This window comes from Ascaphus truei, chromosome 15 (assembly GCF_040206685.1).
Source record: "Ascaphus truei isolate aAscTru1 chromosome 15, aAscTru1.hap1, whole genome shotgun sequence".
NCBI lineage: Eukaryota > Metazoa > Chordata > Amphibia > Anura > Ascaphidae > Ascaphus > Ascaphus truei.
Window position 1 is genome coordinate 29,653,900 of NC_134497.1, and position 27,083 is coordinate 29,680,982.

The window sequence follows — 27,083 nt, forward strand, 5'->3', positions numbered from 1 at the left end:
CTTGAAGAATCTCTCCATTGAAGTCTGGACAGATCCTTTCCTTTTCTGCGTGAAGATCTCTCTATAGCAGCTGATTTGGTTAGACACCCCACGACTGACTGTTGAACTCCATTCAATGTTAGGGTCATTGTCCTCAAATATGGCCAGTGCGCTATCAATGTGCTTGAATGCCGCAGCCAACATTTTGCTTGACAATGATTTACGTGGCTGTGGCTGTGCCACATCAGCAGATTGGTGGGCCTCCTCTTCAGCTATTTTTTGCTCTTCTAATTGCATGAGGTCTTCATTGCTCAACTCGTTAGAATGTGAGGCGAGCAACTCCTCAATATCCTCGGTTTCCACCTCCAAGTTGAGATCTCGGGCCATTTGCACAACAGTTTCTGTAACTTCTGCAACAGTCTCTGTAAGGCCTTGGACATCAGACACAAAAATCAGGGCACAAATTACGCCAAACTCCATTTAAATTGGATTGTTTCACCTCATTCCATGCCTCTCCGATGTTTCTCACTGCATGGAGAATGTTGTAACCCTTCCAAAATTCTTTTAAGGTTGGACCACCTTCCACATCGGTTGCTCTGATGGCCTGGGCAAATGTTCGCCTAAGATAGTAGGCCTTGAAGGAAGCGATAACCCCCTGGTCCATCAGCTGTATCAATGAGGTGGTGTTGGGGGGCATGAACACCACCATGACGTTTGGATGATGGTCATCCAGGTCCACGGGATGGCCAGGAGCATTGTCCAGGAGCAGCAATGCTTTGAAATCGAGGTTCTGGTTCATGCAATATAATTGCACAGCTGGAATAAATTGATGCTGGAACCAGTCCTCAAAAAGGCTCCCTGTTACCCATGCCTTACGGTTGGACTTCCAAATCACTGGAAGTGTGCTCTTTGCATAACCCTTGAATGCCCTAGGGTTTTCTGCATGATAAACAAACAAAGGTTTTAGCTTGAAATCACCTGCAGCATTTGATCCAAGCAGAAGAGTCAGCCTGTCCGTTGCAACTTTAAACTCGGGCAAAGATTTTTCCTCTTTTGCAATGTAGCTTCTTCTGGGCATTTTCTTCCAGTAGAGCCCAGTCTCATCAACACTGAACACTTGACGTGCGCAATAGCCACCGTCCTCTATAATTTTGGCCAATGTAACAGGGAAGGTTTTAGCTGCCTCCTCATCCCCGGTCACTTTAATGTTATGCAAGTTTGCCCTCTCTTTAAACCGCATAAACCAGCCCTTACTTGCAGTGAACGTTTCCTCAGTGGTCCCTTCTCCATGCTGTTGCTTAATGTCCTCATACAGACTCAAAGCCTTGGCCTGAATTAAGGCTAAACTAATGGGCACATGACGCTCGGATTGATCTTCCAGCCATATGATGAGGAGTTTTTCTACCTCAGCAATATGCCCAACACGTTGCCTTATTGTTGTACCTTGCATAGGTGCTGAGCCCTTGATCTGTTCCAAGATTCTTGCCTTGTCTTTGATTATTGTCACAATAGTTGTGCGAGGTATATCCAAGGCACGTCCAATTTCTGTGTTCGTCTCTCCTTTCTCAGAGCGCTTTATTATGTTTTGCTTGGTCTCCAAAGTTATAGATTTTCTATTCCTTTTTGGAGTAACAGTACTTTGCTTTTTGCTTTGATCAGCCATGGTTTAGGGCCTAAAATACACCACCAAACCTTCACACAGACTGTTCAGAATGATTTCCCTAGCCTGCAGCCATCTGGTTGTTCATTTGTAGCAATTTTTTAAAGCGTCGTAAGAGCGTCGGATAAGCAGTTCGGGCGTCGTAAAACGGGCCGTAGGGATGCATTGACAAGCGTCGGATAAGCCGTTCGTCGTAAAACGAAACGTCGTAAAACGAGGACCGCCTGTACAAGAAAATTGGTCTTTCAAAGTTGTTTTTTTTAAAACAGAAAATGCTAAAAGTATTTTTTCTTACTACAGAACTGATTTATTTAAAAAAAACACACATGCAGGATATTGACTGAACTGCAGCTTTAAGATGAGATCTTAATTCCACTATATAGCTTGGAAGGAATCTATCCATGTACATGGATAAATTTGATGTGGCAGACCCAATTCCCGATATAATCGGTCTTCCCGGGGGTCGTATTGGATTTTTTTGCAGGGTTGGGATGCCATCAAAACTATTTTGATGAATAATAATAAATTGGATCAGGTTCAGATAGATTTTATTATAGAGAGTATAAAATATATATTGACTCATAACTATTTTATGTTTGATGACAATTATTATTTGCAGTTATGTGGCACCGCCATGGGTACGAGGTTTGCGCTTAGTTATGCTAACCTCTTCCTGGGAAACTGGGAGGAGGAGGTTATTTACAATCATAATCCATATGGCGCAAACCTCGTCCTATGGCGGCGCTACATAGATATTATTTTTATTTGGAATGGTGCAGAATCTGTGTTGACAGAATTTTTGATATATATTAATGATAATGAATATAATCTACTGTATCATTTACAGAGACACACAGTACAGTGTCCATTCCATATTTGGATTTATTGATATATAGAGAAGATCATGCAATTCAAACAAAGACCCATTTTAAAAATATAGATTGCAATAGTTTTATTCTCAACTCCAGTTGCCACCACAAGAATTGGCTTAAAGGGGACCCGTTTGGACAGTTTAAAAGAATTAGAAGAAACTGTTCAAAGATAGACACATTTCATGACCAGGAGAAAATCTTGGAACAAAGATTTGTAGAAAAAATTTATGATCCAATTATGATAGAGGAAGCCAAAAATAAAGCCCTAAAACAAGAACGAACAAGTTTATTAGGCATTCCTAAGGGAAAAAAAGTTGACAATAATTTTATACCTTTCATTACCCAGTTTAATAGGGAATCAAGCCAAATACAGAACATTATTCGTAAACACTGGCATGTTCTGAAACAGGATGTGATCCTGAAAGATTATCTTCCAGAATATCCTCAGGTGGTTTTCACGAAGGCGAGAAACCTAAAAGATAGTCAGTCTAGCACCAAGTACCTTAAAGAAAGAACTAATAACTGGTAATAAAATATGGATACCTGGAAAACCTAAAGGCTTTTTCAAGTGTGACAAATGTAGGGCATGCAAATTTGGGGTTGATAAAACTGACACTTTCATTTCTAACAATACTAAGGACATTTTGAAAATGAAAGGTTTTATAAACTGCAAAAGTACTTATGTGGTATATGTTCTGACATGCCCCTGCAATTATCAATATGCGGGGAGGACTATTCGCCCTTTAAGGGTGAGAATAGTAGAACATATACGGAACATCAGCATTGGATTGGAAACACATAATGTGTCTCTCCATTTTAAAAAATGTCATCATTCTGACCCCTCTGGACTACACAACAGGAGACAGATTTCTCATGATTTATCCTTGAATTTGACACCATTCCATAGTTGTCAATTAAAGTTCCCACTTCCTCAGAACTGGTTACCAATATTGTAACATCATCTGCATAAGCAAGACATTTAATTTTTTCCTGAGAAGGGACTGGTAACAAAAACCCTTTTATGTTTATATTGCCCTCCAAAAGTCTTAAAAAAGGATCTATTGCATAAACATATAACAGGGGACTTAAAGGACATCCTTGCCCAATGCCAAATTTTATATTAAACCGCTCTCCTTGACACACATTCACTATTGGGATTCCTGATGCTCCATTATATAGAGTCTTAAGCCACATTACACATTTATTGGGGATCCCATACCTTCTTAGGACAGAAAATAGAAAAGTATGATTAACTCTATCAAAGGCTTTGCTTTGATCTATACTTAGTACATATCCCTTCATTGAGCCTGTCCTGCTGTACTCAAAGATTTCTCTTACCAATAACAGGCTATTCACTATCTTTCTCCCTTTCACTGCACAACCCTGTCGTTCACTAATCAGCGTACCTGACACGCTACTTAACCTAATAAACAGAATCTTAGCTTAAATCTTGTCGTCAATATTTAATAATGCTATGGGTCTCCAATTTTTTAAATCATGCTTACTACCCTTTTTATATAATAATACTAATAAGGATTCCTGCTGGGAGTTCCCTAGTTCTTGGGAAACTTAAATGGAATTGTAAAGCTGAGCTAGGAACGGCGCTAAAACATACTTGAAACATTTATAAAACTCAGCAGTTAGACCATCTGATCGAGGAGTTTTCTTTAATTGTAAAGATGCTATGGCATCATCTACCTCAGAGTTACTGATGGGTCTTATAAGGGCCTCTGTCTCCTCCTTATCATGGGTTGGTAGTCTTAACTGATTTAGAAACTGCCCTATCTCACTCAGTGCAGGGACTTCTGATGTATACAAGTCGCCGTAGAATCTTGAGACTGGATCTAATATCTCCCTATTTGTCTGCATCACTACACCCTCCTCATTTAACAGACCTAGAATTATTTTCCTCTCTCTCCTCCCCTTACGGGGCTCAAAGGTGTCTAAATAAGAGGAAATCTGGTTCCTAAAATTGCTCTCCTCCTGTAGAGTTTTCTACCTGTTATACTGGTCCTCTAGCATTTTCTTCCTTATTTCTGCTATCTCCATTCCCAAACCTTCTCTCCCCAGTTGAAGTTCTGAATTCAGTTTTGTAAGTTTATTTCTCAACTGAATATACTTCTGCTGTGCATTTAATATACCAACCTTAGCTTCTTTTTTGAAGAACATGTTTATCCGATTTAACATTTTCCCACCATTCTGCATAGTTTGAAAACAAAAACCGCGTACAAATCCTATTTATCAGAAAGGTTTTAAATCGCTGCCTTAAGGATTCCTGCTCTAACAGTTTAGAGTTTCATTTCCAAACTCCTCTACCAATACGAATGGCTTCTATAAGATTAATAGTGGCCTCTAGCGAGAGGTGGTCAGTAAATGCTGCTGGCTTTAAACCAATTATACCAATTTCAACAGCGCTGGTTACATAAATTCTATCCAAACGACTTCTGTATTCCCCCCTACTATAGGTATAACCAGGTTTGTCTGGAAACATAACCGTATATCCATCCTTAAGGTTTGCATCTCTACACATTTCGTTTAAAAAAAACTTCATCATATGTTATTTTTCCTTTTCTCCCTGACCGATCCGGATTATATGTTACACAATTGAAATCTCCAGCAAATAGCACCGTTTTACTTGCAAATAAATATGGCTTTATTTGTTCAAATAAGAGTTTCCTCATACGCCTTTTTTGAGGTCCATAAACATTAATTAACCTATATTGTGCTTTGTCAATAACAATATCAATTAATAGACACCGACCTATTGAAATTTCAACTATGCACTGAAAATGCGCAATCTTAAATAAAAACCCAACACCATCATAAGAATCAGGTCCAATAGACCAAAAGGAGGCCCCCTCTCTCCAATCTCGCTTAGAATTAAAGATGCCAGATGCTGAATTCAATCTAATTTCCTGTAGAAAATAAATATCATCCCATTTTTTCAATTTCCTAAAAGTAATACCACGGGAAGTTGCGGTTCTAACAGGGTTAACGTTCACAGTGCAAAACCTTATAGGCTGCATGGGGTCAGTGGGCGGACACATCTTTCTTTTTTTACAGTATCTGCTATTCCCTCCTCCTCCTCACTTTTGAGGGCTTCCGGCATTCCACCTTCCTCCATTGCATCCATAACGTTCCCCCAGGTCAATGCAGCAAAGGCATTTGAGGTGGGTATCCCCGATGACTGTAACTCCCCAGTGCAGCCTTTGCCTTTGGCCTTTTTCTTTGCTGAAGTTACATACTCCAATCCTGCCCCTGTTGGCTCCTGCTCCCCTATGCTCCCCTCCTACCCCTGCAGACTCCTGCTCCCCTCCTACCTCTGCTGGTCCCTGCTCCCCTCCTGCCTCTGCTGGCCCCTGCTTCCTTCCTGCCTCTGGTGGCCCCTGCTCCTCCTCCGGCTCAAAGGATATCTCCATGGCACCAAACTCATTTATCTGGTTCTCCTCTGCTAGGGCTTCCCCACTGTCCTGGGGAGCATTATTATGCGCCGCCTTAGAACACTCTCTAAAATAATGGCCCTGTCTCCCACACAAATTACACAATACAATATTAAGACAGACAGACCTGTTATCCCCCAGAACCCCACACTGGCTGCACCTGATCTTGTCACAACTTGCACTCAAATGCCTGTTGGACCCACATTTGAAACAAAGTTTGGGCTGGCCACTGTAGAAACAGACCCCTCTGTCCCCCTCAATGAAGAGGGAATTTGGGAGGTGGTGAGCAATGCCATATCTTTCCCACAGTTTAACTTTACACCTCCATCCCCCAGTCCACACCCACCCTCCTTCCCAGATCTCCTCCTCTATTTTTTCTAGATCAGAAAGTAAAGTACTGTACATTGTCTCTGTAACCAATATATAATGTCCTGTTTAGCAACAGCCTCATTGCGAAAAATTACAGTCACTAGTTTAGTTGCAGGACGACTCACAGGAATAGCAACAAAGTCTTTACACAGAAGTGTGAATTTCAAATCCTCAAATCTATGCCAGAAAGCTTCTAACAGATCGCCCCTTTTGAAGCTTACATCATACTCCATGTAACCTGGGCTGTGTATGAAGGCAAAAACGTCTGAGGCCTGAAACCCCATAGATTCCTACAGAAGGACTTTACAAATAAAGCATTTATCAGGGATTTCCCCAGTACCTTTATATCGCAGTTTCAGCACATTTATCCATTTGGCTGTGGGGCTTGGGAATTGGGGGTAAATGCTGGGACCTGGACCGGCACCTCTCCATGCGGACCACGTGCTCTGCCTGCCTGCTGCTCTCTCTGGTCTCTCTCCAGCTTCTCATGGGATGCTCCTCTGTGCTGCACCATCTGTGGCTGGTGGTGGCCTCTGTGCTGCACCGTCAGTGGCTGGTGGTAGCCTTTATCCTCCCCTGCTGCTGCTGGCTGCTTCCTCTGTGGCAGGAATCTCCTCTGTAGTGTTTTCTCCTGAGGCTACACAGGTATCAGCTGCAGCTCCTGTCATTACGCCCTCCCCCGCACTGTGCACAGACTGTGCTTTCTTGAAGCTGTTTTCTGGCTCTTGTGTAGATTCAGTAATTTCATCACTCTGGCTCCTCTCTGATAGTGCTACTTCTTCATTGTTTGCAGCACTCAGGCTGCTCTATGATAGTGCCAGTTGATCAATGTTTGCATCACACAGACTGCTCCCAGATAGCGAGGTCTCCCTAATCACACACACACTGTCTGTATCTGGGACTCCATGCTCAGGGGTGTGAGCTGCTGTTTCTTGCTTCTCTGCTTGCTCAGGCTCTATTTCTGCTCTACTGGTCTCAGGGTGTTGTGTTTGTGAGACCCATCCTGCCCTGGGGAGCAGTATTGGTTCCTGCGAACACTGCTTGGGTTAAATACTGCATCATCTTTCCTCTCCTCTCTCAGGAAGATCTCTGGGCCTCTCTCCAGAGAGCTGCTCAGCCCCTGTGCCTGGGGATTGGGGCTCTCAGGTGCCTCATCTGAGGTCTTACCGCAACCTTCTTCTGGCTCACTGCTCATGTTTTCATCCAGTTTCTTAGCTCTGCTCTCTGCTGACTTTTTCTTCTGTATCTTCATTTTACTAAACACTGTCTTCATTTTCATCTGTTTCTGTAGACAAACTTATCTTTCCTTTAGCTGCACTTCTCAGCAACCTTACTCCATTCACTCCACCTGAAGCTGCATCCATGATGGGTCCCAGACCCCTCTCCCACACACAGCCCCATCACTGCACCTCCATACTCGCCGTCACTCTCAGCTGTGTCTCTCACACTTTACCAGCTTCTTTAACCAGCTTCTGGTAGCTGGGGAGCTCCTCTGTCTCCCCCCCTTCTCTGGGGAAAAACAGGCTCACTGTGCCTTGCAGTTTCCAGCCTTTTAAAGCACTTCCTGACTAGTCAGAGGAGGCTGATTAGCTTCATTAGTTAGCACCTGAACACCCATTCCAAGGAGGATTAACTCTCTGTGCTGCAAAAGTCTTATAGCAGCCCTATTAAGCCCCTAGAGGACAGTGATGGCACCACAAGCCGCACAGCAAGCAGATTAGCTGTTCTCCCTGTCTCCTGCATCTGACAACCAATCTCTGCCTCCGCAGAGGTCGCACCTCCGTTCCGCCCCGCAGCCCTATTCGTCCAGCCCTGCTATTTAGTTCCTGCTTTCACCCCCACACTTTGCTGAGCATAGTTCTATGGTTACCTTGCGTTTCCACATCTCTGCCTTGCCTTGTGCTTTGCGCTTTAACCTCTCGTTGCCTTCTCTCCTGTGTACCGACCCGGCTTGAACTTAGGACCCTTCTCTGGAATTCAACATCGGCTACCTCATGACCATCCGCTGCTCTCCAACCCTCGACTTCGGCTGTCAGACAGTGACCATTCTCCTGGCTCCAACCCTGGACCACGGCACTCAGGCTCATACCTCTCTTCTGGCTCCGTCCCACGACCCAGCAAGTATTCTACTAACCCACCTTCTCCAACCCGACCCGGCATTAGAGACTATCTGCCTACCGGGCCTAGCCCGTTGCCGTGGGTGCGTAGTGTCATATCTTCCCACCACAGTACCGGGGTCCGGCCTTGTTTGTGGTGAGCACAAGCATTACACCCAGCACCCAAAAAAGGGCATTCATCAAATGGTACATCCACCAATTCCTTTCATTACCTTAGCAGTTAGCCACTGAGGGAGGTTATTAATGTATTTTAATATTGATGATGTATTTATTAATTACTGAGTTACCATTAATCGCCACTAGAAACCGATGACTAGTTGACCCGTGGACTACTAATGGGTTAATATGTACTGTAATGTATTTTAACAACTATTTTATCATCTATTCCATGTTGGTTTAGCTCATCTTGCCTTTGTATATTATGGTAGAAGTGTGAAAACTGGTGCATTTAGAGTTAATTGTATCCATATAACGTCATAAACTTTGTATCAATACCCTGGATACGCCTTTGGATACACAGTATTATTATTTAAACTGTTTATTATTTAGAAAGGATTTTGATCATATATATTATTATTATTTGTAAAAGAATTTTTGTTATGCAATTTCCGTTCTATTTTTTGCTACAGGCGTACCCCGCATTAACGTACGCAATGGGACCGGAGCATGTATGTAAAGCGAAAATGTACTTAAAATGAAGCACTACCTTTTCCCACTTATCGATGCATGTACTGTACTGCAATCGTCATATACGTGCATAACTGATGTAAATAATGCATTTGTAACAGGCTCTATAGCATCTCTGCTTGCGCACAGCTTCGGTACAGGTAGGGAGCCGGTATTGCTGTTCAGGACGTGATGACAGGCGCATGCGTGAGCTGCCGTTTGCCTATTGGGCGATATGTACTTACTCGCGAGTGTACTTAAAGTGAGTGTACTTAAAGTGGGGTATGCCTGTATTTCTCTTTTTTTCTTTATTTATTGATCTTTATCTATGTACCATATTGCTTGTTTTTAATGGTTCTTCTGGCATTTGTTTCATTTGCATAATAGATACCAGTGTGGGAGTTGTTTATATGCTTGCTCTCTAGGTATAGATCTCCTTAAGTGCTCCTTGATACTATGTATAAGATTGTGCCCCTCCATGCATAGTTTGCATGGCTGGTAGAATTAGGATGATAGCGCGCTTTCACCGATCCATAGACATGGGTTGTTTAAATAAAGTAATTCAATAAAGTTGGTTTTGTTCAAATTTGTCAATACGCGCGAAGCTCATTGGTCGGTGACGCATGACATCACCCACTGACGCGAAAAGGTAAACATAAAAATGCCAATTTTAACTGTTGTGATTGACACCTTGATAAAGGGCGTGCGAGCCCAAAACGCGTAGGTGCGTTATTTTTGTATCGAGGGTCCTATTTGATCCAAAAAAACCTTTCTAATTTTATCAATGTGAGCCTCCTCCTTTGGCAGTGCTCTGCCTTGTTTCTATTTTCCTATGTATATAATAGGCAGTATATTGGCCATTATACTGCACCGACACACTTTATTCGAGCAAATACCCAGTATGTACCTGGCAGATACCTGGAATGCGCCGCTCCTCACCTCTGACAAGCCCCGTTGCGTTTGCCTTCCCAGCCTGGGTTCATGCCTGGCTGATGGGCGGCTGATCTGTTAAATGATAATGATTAGGATTTAATAGGCTTCAATGCTTCGCGTGTCTACCAGATGGCATAAATTCATGAATTGTAATGCAGTATATATATATATATATACTGTGCAGTATTGCAGCCAGCGGGAATAAAATGCTTCAATCCTTGCTGGAAAATAACCCAATGCACTCGGGCAGAAAACAGTCACAAACCTCAATACACCCGGGTATACCCGAATTCGTGGGACTAGCCAAGCTCGAATAAAGTGGGTCGCCAGTGTATACATAGGAAAAACAGGAACTTGAATGGCAGTTTTTACTTGAAAATGTGGTATTATGCCTGTTTTGTATCGGATCTGATGCTTTTAACAGGTCCGATAAAAAGTGCTTTATTTTTGGGCTGCAACGCTGATTCATTGCACGATAATAAGGCACATTTTTATGGGAGGTTGTGAGTGTATAGGGTTAAATCTCATCTGAGCAGACCAGGAAAAACCACACCCCGGCTTGTAGGTTTGCAAGCTGATTGGAAAGGGGAGGTTTAAAAAGCCGGCAGCAAACTTCCCACACTCTCTCTCCTTTTGCTCTCAACCTGTGAGGGAACAGGCTGCAGGGAGCCTGTCAGGGGGATAGCATAAACTGCCTTTTGGATACCAGCGATTAGGTACCGTCCGGTTGTTTTGCAGACGTATGCTATTTAAGTTAAATACTGTTTTGTTACCGAATTGCTGCAACCCCTGATACGGGGAATAAAGAACTTTTGTTACAAGAAAGTGGTGTGTGAGCTCCTTCCCGACCACATCTACAAGGCTGCTCTGTTACATATGTGTTAGAAATGGGATAGCACCCCCTGTGGTCAGTTGAGAGAATACACATGCAGTTTCCAAAATGGAGATGGAAAAACTGATAAAGTATCTGGCTGAAAACCAGGCTGTACAACAACAGCAATTCCAGGTACTTCTGCAACAACAGGCTGCACAACAACAGCGAGAGAGTGAGAATCTACAAGGCCGCTCCGTTACAGAGGTAATATGGCATTTTTGGTTACCGCAGCTTGATGTATCTGGCCCTTTGACTCAAGTCAGGTTTAGTGATATTAAGTTCTAGTTGACCCGTAATGGTGTATGTAGATCTATCACTATTTGTAATTTAACATCAGTAATAAGACAATAGAGATGTAAAAACCACGTAACACACATATTCCTGATTACCTTGTGCTGGCGCGTTACTTTTCCACAGCGCACCCCCTTGATACCAAGCTCTTTCCCATATTCATCTCCAGACCAGAAGCTGTGTGTGTGGGGGGAGGTCTGTGCAGGTTCTGTAGGAGATTTTCCTGTGGTACTGGAACGCCACAAGGTTCTGTTCTTCCTTGTTTCTCGCAGAATTAACAAACCTAAAATTGGGACAGTTAGTGAAGTCTCAAAGTAATGTCTATTTTATAAAGGAAGAGCTGAAAAAAGATACAAGTTGTTAATAATGTGACTTGTCTTTTCTTTCTTCTCTACAGTTTTTGAGGAGAACAGAAGTTAATGGAGAGCAATGTATATACGAAGGCTCACTTGTATGTACCCACATTTTTATTGGAATGGGAGCCACAGGCCACACCAGTCACAACTTTCTTATTACTTAAAAAATAAATAAAATCACTGTAATTATTAAAAAGTCCCAGACAAGATGACACAAGAGACACAAAGGTGAGTTTTCTTCCGGTGGAACTAAACAGAAAGTGGGGTTGATGTAACAAGGTGATGTAGCAGGAATATGTTCCATTAGCAACCTGAGCTTATATCATGCCCTGGACTGATTAGGAAACTGGACTATAGAAAAAGTCTTCAGCCACAGTCTAATGAGGTAACAATGTCGGTTTGGGCTTGAAACTCCACCCCCCCCCGTCAAGGCAACACCCCCGACCCCCACCCCGCGCCCATGCATCCCATCGCTTCACATAGACCACAGATTGTGGATTTTACCCGTGGACGCGCCGCTGGGCAGTCAGACGCCCGTGAAGCAGTGACCACTGGGGCCGTAGCCCCAGTGCCTGCGCTGCACACACACCTGCGAGGCTGCAGGCGTGTGCAGCCACGTTCCCTGGTCTGCAGAAAGCTGCAGGGGAAAAGATAGGGGGGGGCGTGACGGGGGCGCGGCCATGACATCACCAGACAGGTTCGCACTCATTGGTTGAACCGCCGGGGGGCGTGGCCTAGCACTCCATCACTAGGTCCAATCTCAATTTTAATGTACAGCTCAACCCCGTTATAGCGCAATCCGCTATAACGCGGTTTGAGCATGGACCCCGAATTAAAAAAAATTCCACACTGCACACTGCATATACTGCACACTGCATATACTGCATATACTGCATATACTGCACACTGCATATACTGCATATACTGCATATACTGCACACTGCATATACTGCACACTGCATATACTGCACACTGCATATACTGCACACTGCACACACTAACTGCACCAGCAAACACACTGCACACACTCACTGCACCAGCAAAAACACTGCACACACTCACTGCACCAGCAAACACACTGCACACACTCACTGCACCAGCAAACACACTGCACACACTCACTGCACCAGCAAACACACTGCACACACTCACTGCACCAGCAAACACACTGCACACACTCACTGCACCAGCAAACACACTGCACACACTCACTGCACCAGCAAACACACTGCACACACTCACTGCACCAGCAAAGACACTGCACACACTCACTGCACCAGCAAAGACACTGCACACACTCACTGCACCAGCAAACACCCTGCACACACTCACTGCACCAGCAAACACACTGCACACACTCACTGCACCAGCAAACACACTGCACACACTCACTGCACCAGCAAACACACTGCACACACACACTGCACCAGCAAACACACTGCACACACACACTGCACCAGCAAACACACTGCGCAAACACACTGCACACACACACTGCACCAGCAAACACACTGCACACACACACTGCACCAGCAAACACACTGCACACACACACTGCACCAGCAAACACACTGCACACACACACTGCACCAGCAAACACACTGCACACACACACTGCACCAGCAAACACACTGCACACACACACTGCACCAGCAAACACACTGCACACACACACTGCACCAGCAAACACACTGCACACACTCAGCACTGCAAACACAGCACCAACACAGTGCACACACAGCACCAACACAGTGCACACACAGCACCAACACAGTGCACACACAGCACCAACACAGTGCACACACAGCACCAACACAGTGCACACACAGCACCAACACAGTGCACACACAGCACACTGCACACACTAACTGCACACTGCACACACTCACTGCATACTGCACACACTCACTGCACACTGCACACTCACTGCACACTGCACTCGCTGCACTCGCTGCACTCGCTGCACACACTGCACTCGCTGCACGCTGCACTCGCTGCACGCTGCACTCGCTGCACTCGCTGCACTCGCTGCACTCGCTGCACACTGCACTCGCTGCAAACTGCACTCGCTGCACACTGCACTCGCTGCACACTGCACTCGCTGCACACTCTCACAGCACACTCTCACAGCACACTCCCACAGCACACACAGCCCCCCCTACCTTTGGTGTCACAGCCCACCTTTGGGGGTATTTTGGGGCTGCTGGGGAGGGGGGGGAGGAAAGGTGCAAGGCTTGGGGATCGGCGCAAGGCTGGGGGGGTCGGTGCGGGGATCAGTGCAAGGCTGGGGTGGGGGGGAGAATAGGTGGAGAGGGGATCGGTGCGAGGCTGGAGTTGAGGGGATCCGTGGTTGGCTGGTGCGGAGCTGCTGAGGGGAGTGCGGGGAATGCTGGGAGAACTACAGTGGCTGCTAGGGGACATGTAGGGCTGCCGGCGCCTCACTCCACCTCCGCCTCCCTCCTCTCCTCCCGATCGGCAGCCATTTAAAAAAAAATTAGCGTGACCTCAGTTATAGCGCGGACGGATTGGGTGGCCCCCGAGGACCGCGCTATAACGGAGTTGAGATGTATTTTTTAAAAACTCGCCGCGCAATGCGGCGGCCCCCCCTCGCATCGGGCCCGGCCCCATTGAGTGGCGGCTCTTATCCCTGCAGCGCCCCTCATAGCAAGCGTGCAGCAGCCAGCAGGGAACAAGCCTAAGGCCAGGGCCATGGTCAAAAAGACCATGCTGAGGCGCGCTGAGCCGTGCTGAGGGGAAACATTATCCTTATCAGCACGGGCTTTAGTCTGCGCTTCCGCACGCTTCCACAGGCGTGCGGAGGCGTGTGGAATTGCAGCTGACAGGGAAATTTAAGTTTTCCCGCTGAGGGAAGCGGAGGGCCGGTCACGTGATTGCCAAAAGCCAATGGCAGTCCGTGACGTCGGCGCCGTGACGTGCTAGCCCCGCCTCCGCCCCACTCCCACCCGGCACAAAAGCGGGCACGCTGAAGCTCATGCAGGGACAGAAAAAAAGCAGGAGAGCATGAGCGTCAGCGCTGCTGAGCGCTGTCTATGCTACCATGTCAGAGGCCGAAAGCTACATACGGGCAGCAATGGTGCTGAACAAGGCTGTGAGTGGAAGACAGAGGTTAGGGGAGAGGTGCAAAGAGCTGCTGTGATCACATGCTCATTGCCATTTTCTTGAGTGGCTGTTAAAGTGCAATTGAGGCTATTGCACTTTAGTGAATCTAGTGTTTGGTAAACAGAGGAGGCAAAGTGGATAAGGGCCGTTTTATAGTGACGTGCGCCGCTACGCAGTGCGCGCGCGCGTAATTTTAGTTGGCTGACGTTAGTCAGCCTTTCTATAGAAGTGCCGAGCGCGCACACGGCAGGGAGAGGGGAGCCGACAGACAGCGGCAAAGATGAAGAAATTAATCTTTTTGTGCCGCTGCCTGCGCTCAAATGTATATATTAGTGTGTGTGTGTGTGTGTGTGTGTGTGTGTGTGTGTGTGTGTGTGTGTGTGTGTGTGTGTGTGTGTGTGTGTGTGTGTGTGTGTGTGTGTGTGTGTGTGTATGTGTGTGTGTGGGGGGGGGTAAATAATTGCACAAATAAAATAAAAAAATATTAAAGTTTTTTTTTATTTAAAAAAATCTTACTTAAGACTTAATTTCAGTCACACAACATATACACACACACACACATTCATACACACACACATACACACATATACACTTGTAAAAACAGACAAGTGCGCAAAAGAAATATACCTCTAAAAAAGTGTACAAGTGTATATATTAGTGTGTGTGTATATGTATATATTGTGAACAAGTGTACAAATGTATATATTAGTGTGTGTGTGTGTGTGTGTGTGTGTGTGTGTGTGTGTGTGTGTGTGTGTGTGTGTGTGTGTGTGTGTGTGTGTGTATATATGTGTGTGTGTGGGGGGGGGGGGTAAATAATTGCACAAATAAAATAAAAAAATATTAAAGTTTTTTTTTATTTAAAAAAATCTTACTTAAGACTTAATTTCAGTCACACAACATATACACACACACACATTCATACACACACACATACACACATATACACTTGTAAAAACAGACAAGTGCGCAAAAGAAATATACCTCTAAAAAAGTGTACAAGTGATAATAATTATATCAAGCACCCAAAAAAACAATAAAGTGCTTGATAAGTGAATCAGATAAACAAGTGTTACCAATATAGAGGAGCGTCTGCTGCTGAGAAAAGTGTAGCCCAAGACCCTAGAATCTACAAACAACAAAACAAAGCGCAAAACGCTCACTTTGAAGTAGTAAAAACAGTGTTTATAAAATAAGTGGTTCAAGGTTAAGCGTACAGCAGATGGGACTTAAACAGGCACATAAAGCTACACCGTAGCTGTTACCAATAACTGCGGCCAGGAACTGCAAGGGACTCTCCCATCAAAGATCTCACTTCCTCTCCCGCACGATCAGCTGGGGTAAAGCAGCAGCCACAGTAACGGTGTGTAGGTGTATTAACGCAGTCTCTGAGTCCAGTTTGTTGCATCAATGCGCCCGGTGGAGCCAAAGGAGTAATCAGCTCAGTCTTGGAGAGATACCACTCAACCTTATACACTATTTTATTTGAGTTTCGGGGTTCTTAAGTAGCCTGTGTATTTGAAACACTTACTTTAAGCTATAAGATCGTTTTGCATCCTTCGGCACATGCGCCATGACGTCATCAACCTACGCGGACGCGCAGTGAGGTGTGGAGACAGGATGATGCATGCTGTCTTACAGGACTGAGATTCTAGGGTCTTGGGCTACCCTTTACCAGCAGCAGACGCTCCTCTATATTGGTAACACTTGTTTATCTGATTCACTTATCAACCACATTATTATTTTTTTGGGTGCTTGATATAATTAATTATTATCACTTGTACACTTTTTTAGAGGTATATTTCCTTTGCCCACTTGTCTGTTTTTACTTCTGTTCACTATATTGTTCTAGGGTGCTGCATAGATTATATCCTTTTAATTTGTAGTACTTATTATTGTTTCAGGGTTGGTGTAATTACTAGTAATAATGGTGCGGAGTCTGCTTTTATCCCGTGATAAACGCCAAGAGGAATTTTATCGCATGTTTACAGATGAGTCTAGTGACTGTATTGAGGACTCAGATAAAGAGCTATCTGTAGATGATAATTTTAAGAAATTAGAAAAACTTTTACTGGTTGACAATAAACTCTGGTTGGAGAAAACAACCCTCCAGAGATATATTGATTGTGGTAGGATTCCGAGAGGGTTAAGGGTTTTAAGACCTCCTACATTTGGCAAGGACAATTGTCACTTTATGAAGGAATGGAACAGAATACTTGATGATTGTTCTAATTAATTAATGCGTCTGATTATTTATCAACGTAATAAATCTCTCGCATTAATTGAAAAAGAAGTAGCTCAAGCCATTAAAGATCTGGAACCTATAGTGATTAATCATGATTGTTCTAAATTGGAATTTGAGCTAAAGACTAAATTAGAAAATGCAGATGAAGAAATTATTAAAATTAAACATAAATTTTTTTTCTGTGATAAGAAAGATTACGATACAGGGAAAGAAAGGGATTGGGCGAAGGATGAAGCAAGGGGAAGGGTTATTGACCGTGTATATGTACCCAATACCAGAAAGGGCGATGGATCATACCCCACGAGATCCAAAACACCCAGGCCAGATAAACCCCAAGGTTATTGGGTCCCCGCACAGGGAAAGAAACATGGCAATTATAGGAATAGGTCAAAAGGGGGACATGAAGAACCCCGTAGGGATCGCTCTAACCATGGACTACATAAAAACCATCAGAAGTCTAATGATGAGTCTCGTTTCCATGGAGAAAGTGATACCTACCACCATGAGAATAAAACTCAAAATAATAAATCCCATGGAGTAAAACAGCTAATCCAAAATCCAGGGCTCCATTTTTTAGAGAGCCTGAGCAGCAGATTCCTTTCCCTTATAGAGAAACCAGAGAAAACAACAAAATTAAAAAGTATAGCCCTGAGCCCAGACAAACCAAAGAAAAAACGAGTGTTGTCAGGAGAGGGACAAGAGGAGGAGCCAGAGTGCAAGAAAAGAGATCAATACAGAAAAGGGTCCCAGTAATACGTGGCATTTTCAACCTGTCTTCCACTATATTGACAGAGGATCAGAAAAGAGTATGGAGTAGAGGTCTCACCTTCTCTAAATCTAGTGGACCGGAGGGGTTCCAGTTGTATAAGGACTTGCATAAGTTCACGAGAAATGTTACTTTAAAGAGACATTTTATTCAAATGGATAAAGAAAACCATATTAAGACACCAGAGGTAAACACTGTGACCATATTGGAGAATGTAGGAGATAACCTAGTGTGCAAACATACACCATTTAAACCTAGGTCTAAGTTCGATCCAGCCCAATCAAAGGGCCACCATGTGGAAACATTCTTCAATATTGTCAACAGTGATTTCCTTGAATTAACTAAAACATTCAAATCTAAAAGCATTAAACACAATGTGAGTGTTAATGAAAATTTGGCTTTAAGATGTTTGAAAGATAACTCCACCTTAATTATAAGACAAGCCGATAAAGGAGGTGGTGTGGTCCTCCAGGATCGTAAGGACTATGAGGCTGAGGCCCACCGCCTCCTGGGAGATTCAGCTTTCTACTGTATATCAAGATTGCTAAAGACCTTACAGTTGAGTATACAGCTCTCCTCAAATTACTACTTGTTGAAGCCATGGATGACTTGGTACTTTCCAAACTTGAGTTTGATTTTTTATATTTAGAATGTCCCCGAGTACCCATTTTTTATCATTTGCCCAAAATTCATAAGTCACTGAATAACCCCCCTGGTCGCCTGATCATCTCGGGTATTCAGTCACTTACGTCGAATCTTTCACAATATGTTGATTTTTTTCTGCAGAGTTATGTAGTTAAATTACCCTCATACCTGAAGGATACATCATCAGTGCTCCAGATATTTTCTGGATTTAAATGGAAGTCATTTAGATGGCTGACCTGTGATGTACAGGCATTATATACACACATCCCGCATGACAAAGGTCTGCTAGCAATAAGGTCCTTTTTGGAGGGTGATTGTTTATTACATCCCCTCAATGTAGAATTCATATTGAAAGCAATTGAATTCATACTTACACACAATTACTTTTTGTTTCTCTCCCAATTTTTCTTGCAGGTTTGCTGAACTGCAATGGGGACAAGATTTGCCCCCAGCTTCGCAAACCTGTATATGGGAAACTGGGAGAGACAAAGGATCTGGGCGAACAATCCCTTTAGCCGGAATGTCGTCGTGTGGCGGCGCTTCATCGACGACATTCTGTGCGTGTGGGATGGTAGTGAACAAGATTTGATTGAATTCGTCAGTTATCTTAATGATATGAATTTAATTTTCAGCCATATTTCTGATGAAAGCACTATTAATTTCCTTGATCTTAATCTAACTGCTACAGACAAAGGGGAAGTAGTTACGAAGGTCTTCTTCAAAGAAGTAGATGCAAATAATCTACTTATGGCCTCTAGCAACCATAAAAAAATCATGGATTTCTAATATTCCTAGGGGCCAATTTGTCAGTATTAAAAGGAATTGCAGTACTAGTGAAGATTTTGAAGAGCAAGCTAATTCACTTCTTCTTAAATTCATTGAAAGGGGGTATCCTGAAAAAGATTAACTACAGGATTTAGAGAAAGTGAGAGTTATGAATAGAGATCTTATGATTTTACCTAAAGCTAAAATAGCACCTAGAGACCACTGGGTGTCTTGAGATCCCATTCGTAGCTACCTTTAACTCAGCTAATGGTAAAATTGAGGAGATTCTCAAAAAACACTGGGCAATTTTAAGTAGGGATGTGTTTTTGGGGGACCACATCCCACTAACACCAAAGTTCATTTAAAGGAAAGCAAAAAACTTTAAAAATACATTGGCTCCAAGCGATATTTTTTTACCTATTAATAATAGAGAAAAACTATGGTTGAACAAATCTATTGGTAATTTTCCATGCGGTAATTGCTATATCTGTAAATACCTTGTGATTGAGTGATGGTGTAAAAGAGGCGCTAAAAACAAATACTAGTGCTCACTAATAATACAGTGAAAGAAATTTACACACTTAATATTAAGTGACTTTGTGACTCAAATAGTGCAAACATAGAATAATAAATAAAGGTTGTAACCCCCTGCTCAGACCCTCTGGAAAGGACTGTCTTCACTGGTCCCAGATGTTCGATATATATTCTCCCAGGATCCCCCCAGGAAGAGAGAGGATTGGTGCTGGTAGCTGTCCATCACAAGCCCTACCGGAAGTGACGTGACGGAGCTCCTCGAGGAAACCAGAAGTGACGTATCGCACTGGAAACAGTGCTGGTCTGCTGGATGTGATCTCTGAATGCTGCGGTGCAGGAGAGAGAGCAAACAGCGACACACAGAGGGGTCCCGGAGCAGAGGCGGTGTGGTGAGCTGCGGCACAATCCTCATCTTTTCACTTTGAGTGACAAATGTTGTTTTTATACTTGTCTATTGTAAGTGCGCATTTTTAAGCATTACTATATAAATATCCTTTTTAAACCATTGATCTGCACTATGGAGGTTTTTCTTTACTTTTCCATGCCTTAATCTACCTGACTGCTGAATGAGAGCATTACTCTGCCTGCGTCTAGAAGACTTCATAGATTCCACGTTACCTGTTATTGCCCTAAAACCACTACTATCTTGTGAGTAGGCTGCACAGAAGAGCCAAGATAATCATCATAATTTTTCACACTGAATCCTACTGTCTGCACTTAGTCTGTTTTTTTCTGTTATTTTTCTCCCTCGTGCTCCCCCTGGGTTGTGAGAATATATATCTGTAAATACCTATATAGAGAGAGAAAAACTTTCAAAATCAGCTGTGAATCATGAGGAGTTTAAAATTGAGGAGTTTATAAACTGCAATACCACTCATGTGATTTATTTAATTGAACGTTTATGTAAAATTCAGTATGTTGGTCGCAGTAAAAGGTGTCTCAAAGTGCGAATCCAAGAACATATTAGAAATATCAAACACAGATACGAGAAACATAGCCTGTCTCGACATTTCTCGTTACATCATAATAAGGACACATCCTCCCTTAGATTTAAGGGCATTCATACTGTTCCTGTAGGAAGGAGAGGTGGGGATAGAATTAAAAACCTTTCTATGCAAGAAACTTTCTGGATCTATAAGTTAGAGTCCCATACCCCCAAAGGGTTAAATGAGGACGTGGATATCTGGTCCCTGTATTGATTTTGGTCTTTCTACAGTATGTGCACTTGTAATCATCTGCTTTGAAACTAATTCTTTGTTTCCTTCTTTCAGAGTTTACATTAACTTTTTCTTTGCCATTTGTTGCTTTTATTTGTTATAGATTTTTATCATGAAATAAGTATTATTAATTTTATTTTATTGTGATTGCATTAAAAGTGAATGTCTCTTAATTGTGCAGCTTTGATATCCAGCTGTATTGTATTGTCATAGTGAATGGCGATTTGCTGTTACTTTTCAGTAATTAACCAATCGCAGAGTTTTGGGTGGTAAATACTCTGAACTATTGTTCTGAGTTTTATTCCCTGAAGAAGTGGCCTTTTGAGCTACGAAACGCGTTGGAGAGATACCACTCAACCTTATATTCTATCTTATTTGAGTTTCGAGGTTCTTAAGTAGCCTGTGTATTTGAAACACTTACTTTAAGCTATAAGATCGTTTTGCATCCTTCAGCGTATGCGCCGTGACGTCATCAACCTACGCAGACGCGCAGTGATGTGTGGAGACAGGACGATGCCTTACAGGACTGAGCTGATTACTCCTTTGGCTCCACCGGACGCATTGACGCAACAAACTGGACTCAGAGACTGCGTTAATACACCTACACACCGTTACTGTGGCTGCTGCTTTACCCCAGCTGATCGTGCGGGAGAGGAAGTGAGATCCTTGATGGGAGAATCCCTTGCAGTTCCTGGCCGCAGTTATTGGTAACAGCTACGGTGTAGCTTTATGTGCCTGTTTAAGTCAAATCTGCTGTACGCTTAACCTTGAACCACTTATTTTATAAACACTGTTTTTTACTACTTCACGATGAGCGTTTTGCGCTTTGTTTTGTTGTTCACATATACACTTACCTGCAGCTCCCGGCTCTATATACACGGAAAGCATGCGGCACGTGCACGCGCGTTCGCAGAGGAACGCACGGCCGCACGCTGTATTAAACGGGCCTAAGGAAAAATAACCCCCTGCAGATCAGTACCTGGGAGGCAAATAACGGGTGTGGGAGGAAGGAGGATACAGAACACAAACAGCAATAGAAACACAGTAAGAGAAACCATGTGAGGCGGGTAACTCTTATAGGGGAAATAATTTGACAAACTTTTTGGGGGATAAATAAAATGAATATTTCTGTTTCTTCAGTAGTTTCGGGAGGTTTTGCAAGGATTTGGAAAGAAAATAAGGCCGCGCTTAGTGCTGGCGACACGACCGATAACGTCGCCATCGCCATCCGCGACAGTTGTAATTTGTTTTTTTGCGACTGTCGGCAGTGACATCACTAAAAGGGGCGGGCTGCGCAATTTGATTGGCTTATAGACAGTCACGTGGTGACTGTCTCTAAAAAATAGACCCGACTAACAATTTTCAAGGTGCAACGTCTCTCCGTCTCCGTCGCGCTTACTATAAGCGCTGGCGATGGAGTCAATTGTTTTGTTTTTGAGCGACGTCGCAGGCACTATAAGCACAGCCTAAGGGCTGTTATATACAGGATGCGGCCGTGCGTTCCTATGCGAACGCGCGTGTACGTGTCGCATGCTTTTCCTGTATATAGTGCCGGGAGCTGCAGGTAATGTATACATGTATGTATGTGTGAGTATATATGTGTGTGCATGAGTTGTGTGAGTGAAAGGAAGTCCTAGATAAGGCCTCGGGCATGGTCAGCTCATGCTTACCAGTGAGCCCCTGCAGCCATGAGAGCGGCTTTAGCAGGGGCTCGCGCACGCTTCCGCAAGCGTGCGGAAGCGTGGGTCTTATGACATTTTTAGATTCAAACGGTCACAGGAGAGCAGGGCCGGTCACCTGAGCGGTTCGCCAAATGACGGCGAACCAGCTCCGTGACATCACTGGCCCGCCCCCGACACGCCCCCGGACGGCGCGCTAACGAAGGCCAGGGAAAGCACCCGCTTTCCCTCAGCGCGCCTCCGCACGACTGCTGCAACCCTGGACGCAGCCTAAGATTTTTTAAAGAAACAAAAACTTGAATATTTTTTTTTTTAACTTCTGCAATCACACACACGCACGCAGCGGTGCGAAACGATGAATTTCCTAAACTTTGCCGCTGTCTGTCGGCTCCCCTCTCCCTGCCGTGCGCAGCCCATGTATAGCGCACGGCACTATAGAACGTGCCTAAGGCTGCGGCCCCGCAGCCGCTGAGCTCGCTCATGCTTGGAGAGCGGTGATGTCACCAGCTCATGAAGCATGAGCAATCGCGGTCCTGCAACATTTTTAGAGCAGGAGTGGGGGTGCGTGGCTATTACGAGTGGGGGTGTCATTGGCTGTATAAGGGCTGTCTGTGTTTCTGTGTATATTTCTCTCTCTAATATATATCGATATCTATATATATCTCCCCCCCCCCATTGCGCTCTCTCCCTCCCATTGCTCTCTCTCCCGCCCCCCTGCACGCTCTCTCCCCTGTTCCACTGCATAATCTCTTTCCCGGCCCCCCTGCGCGCTCTCTCTCCCCGCCCCCCTGCACACTCTCTCTCCCCGCCCCCCTGCACACTCTCTCTCCCCGCCCCCCTGCACACTCTCTCTCCCGGCCCCCTTCTCTCTCCCGGCCATCCCCCCCCTCTCCCCCGTCCCCCCTGCGTGCTCTCTCCCCCGTCCCCTATGCGCGGTCTCTCCTCGCCCCCCCTCTCCCCCCGCTCTCTCTCCCCGCCCCCCTGCACACTCTCTCTGCCGGCCATCCCCCCTCTCTCCCCCTCCCGGCCCCCCTCTCTCTCCCTCCCGGCCCCCCTCTCTCTCCCGGCCATCCCCCCCTTCATTTCTCTCCTCCCCTTTGCCTTCTTTCTCTCCACCCCGTGCTCTCGCCGCCCCCCCTGCGCTCTCTCCCCTGCCCCCCTCTCCCCACCCCTCTCCTTCCCTCTCCCCCCCTCTCCCCTTCTCCCCTCCCTCTCCCCTTCTCCCCTCTCCCCCCCCTCTCCCCTCCCTCTCCCCCCCCTCTCCCCTCCCTCTCCCCTTCTCCCCTCTCCCCCCCCTCTCCCCTTCTCCCCTTCTCCCCCCTTCTCCCCTTCTCCCCCCCCCTCTCCCCTTCTCCCCTTCTCCCCCCCCCTCTCCCCTTCTCCCCTTCTCCCCCCACCATCACGCAGCAGCACTCCATTTGCCCCCACCCCTCTGTCCGTTTGCCCCCCGTCCGTATGCCCCCCCCTTCCGTCCGTTTGCCCCCCGTCCGTTTGCCCCCGTCCCCATTCATCTGACCCCCTCCCCCCGTCCGTTTGCCCCCCTCCTCCCTGTCAGTTTGCCCCCCTCCCCCCTGTCAGTTTGCCCCCCCCTATCCGTTTGCCCCACCTCCCTTTCCACTTCTCTGCTGAATTCTCTTTCCATTTGTCAGAGCAGAGTCATGTGACCCTGCTCTCAGCACGAAAGTATCTGTCCCTTGTCTCCCCAAGCACAACGCTTGGGAGAGCGTGTGTAGAGCACAGCGGGAGATGGGATTTGCTGATCCACATTGAAGGTAAACGTGCCAAGCGAGCTCAGCAGGGACTCAGCCTAAGTGATGGTTATTGTCACCGAGTAATAGTCTGGAGAACACAGATTTGTCATTAGCTGCCAAGTAAACTAGGTAAAGTAGTGTAGGTGACAGCAACCAAAGTTATCCATAATGTCAGCAGCTGCCTCTGGTTAAATAAGGCTTTGAAAAGTGTGGCCCTGCGTTCCTAAGACGGGGAAAGACTTGTGTGGGATGAGAGGAAAAGGATGCTTAGGATAGCTAGCAAGGAGAAAAGGCTGATTGTGCAAACTCTTATGGGTTTGTAATCTCAGGATTTATTTAAACTGAAGCAGAGCAGGAAAATGGTATTTAAAGGGGCAGTCCCTCCTAGGAAGAACGTGACCCAACAACAATGCCATATTTAATAGGTTAAATGTAGCGAATTGTCAAGTTAAAAAAACAGTTTAGAAAAAAAAAAAAAAATAACACTTCCATAGAAACTAAAGTAATTATAATGCCCTCATTAGTCAAACACATAAATGTTCCTGGAGAAATACAGAACAGGATTTCTTTCACAATACACAAATAAGTAAAACAGTTATTTTAACCCTTTCAGTGACAGGGGGGTCACATGATCGCTCCCTCAAAAATAACAGAATGGACGGGGAGACCCCCTCCCTTCTATCCACAGTCAGTATTATGTATACACGTGGGGTCTCTGTATTTGGGGTCGGTCACATCCTTCACCTTTTAGGTATAGCTTTATCAGTACACTAGGTACGTGCCCAACAGGTATTTTTAGGCTAAGCGCTTTGTGTAAGTAAATAGGTATTTTATTGCAGTAAGGTGTATGGTCTGAGGAGAGGACGTGTCTGTCCTGAAACGCCACGTGTTTGCATATACCTGCTCTGATGCTTTGAATACAAAGTAAGTTACTTACAGAAAAGGCTCCTGTGTGCTTCCTGCACCACTTTATTTCTTCATCGTCTCTTTCCCGGAAGTGGAGACACTGACTACATCCAGGTCACCGCTCTGTGTCCTACTGCGCATGCTCACACTAAGGGGATCATGGGAGTTGTAGTTTTTAGACTTCAAAACGGATCACGTGTCACATGCTGTGTAGATTAGCAACAAGACAGTAACATTTCCCAGGCACTGTGCTAGGGAAAGATAGTTTCTTCTGCATGTAGATGTGTATACTCCTCCCTGTCCTTAATATATCTCAGTAAAGCTGCTTCATTTACCAATTGTATATGAGCTTGCATATGTAATATCACTCCTGTAGCCAGGTCCCCCTCTGTTTTGCTGGCCCCCTCCGGGTACTATAGAAAAAACGTTGTATGGTGCTCAGAGTAAAAAAGCAGTGTGGGTATAAATGAAGTTTTGTAAGGTGGAATAACCCAATGAAGATGTGTAAATAGTGTTTCCATGAGATGCAAACTGGCACGCTATAATCCCACAAGGCAAAGCAGTAAGGATTAAATGTAGTAATGCACCTTCCAGTGACCAGTATATAAGCAACTAAGTATATAAGCAACTATTAAAATGGAAACCCTTTGATAATCCAAGACAAAATGTGGGTAAATTGGAAATGACTCACATGGGATGAATGTCCACGATGAAGAGTGAGTCCAGCTGTGTCCAAAAGCCCACGGTTAACTGTGCCTCCGCCTGTAGATGGATGTAAAGAGCAAAAAGAGAAAAAAAAGGAGCACTAATCCACACCTGGCAATGCCATAAAATAAAAGCTTACTTTACGCGTTGGTGTGGTTTTTTTGGTATCTGATCCATTAAAGTAAGCTTTTATTTTATGGGAACGCATCCTTGTACTTTTTCTGGCATTGCCAGGTGTGGATTAGTGCTCCGTTTTTTTCTCTTTTTGCTCTTTTCCCCTCCGGGTACTCACCGATGCGGCTGGTTGCCGGGGACGCGTGCGGGGGGTTGCCGGGGACGCGGTTGCGTGGCGAGGCTCCCAGCGGCTCCCATTACAGGGCGCCGCCATTCTTCACTGCCTCGCGCATGCGCAGGAGCCCGAGCGCCGGGAGGCCCTCAGACAGATCGCGCATGCGCAGTGAGGAGGCGGCCACACTAGCCTACCAGGAGAGGGCTCTAAGCAGGGACTACGAGTCCCGTGAGCCTTAGGGGACCCCACGTGACGCCAGGGAGCCAATAGGGCTGCGACATCTCCCTGCAGAGGAGAATTAGATACTTTCCGCGAGCTGGGGACCACGCTAATCAGTGCTGGACCAGGAGAGCTAGGGGAAGGAGGTGAGTGCAGGGGTCAGTGACCCACTGCATTAGGCCAGCAATCCCCTTGACCCCAGATAGGTTCTGAACTCCCCCAGCTTGTGGTGCTATAGGGACAGGCCCTAGGTTAGTGACTTTGTCACATTAGTGCCAGTGATAGATAGGGACACAGCGGACGCTGCGCTTCCCGTGAAGAAACTTGGGCTCAAGTCTGTGCCCAAAGAGACAGAGACTATCTCCAGGGTGGGATAGCCCCTGGCGGACCCCGAGCGAGGAAACGCCGGATCAAGACGGGATCACCAAGCGGCAGATCCTTTTCGAAGTCGCTTGCAGGCCCGAGTGCAGGAGCACTCGGCAGGTACCCTCTTAAGTGCACCAACGTATCACATATATTCTTATCACACATAGTGGCAGCGCTGACCACGGGACAAAGGGGTTAAGCTATGGACACGGTGTGGGGATACACAGCGGTGGGTAGGTACGCTCCTAGTGGAGTGAAAGACACTTTGGACTGCGTTATAGACTGTGGAGTTGCCCCCTAGGGGGAGTATTATTAAAGT

General features: G+C 45.2%; 1 protein-coding gene across 4 annotated transcripts in view; it reads right to left on the bottom strand.

Annotated features, from left to right (window-relative positions):
* Positions 1–25,299, bottom strand: part of LOC142466749 (uncharacterized) — a 77,852-nt gene extending 52,553 nt beyond the window's left edge. For 2 of the 4 annotated variants that reach the window (XR_012788207.1, XM_075572114.1), the window contains exons 1-2: positions 25,217–25,299; positions 11,300–11,484 (exon numbers count right to left, since the gene is read on the bottom strand). The gene's annotated coding sequence lies outside the window, so the exon portion shown is untranslated. Of the gene's footprint in view, positions 1–11,299; positions 11,485–24,134; positions 24,520–25,216 lie in introns of those variants that run through there. The other 2 variants (XM_075572115.1, XM_075572118.1) reach the window with 2 other exon arrangements.
* Positions 25,300–27,083: the final 1,784 nt, after the last annotated feature.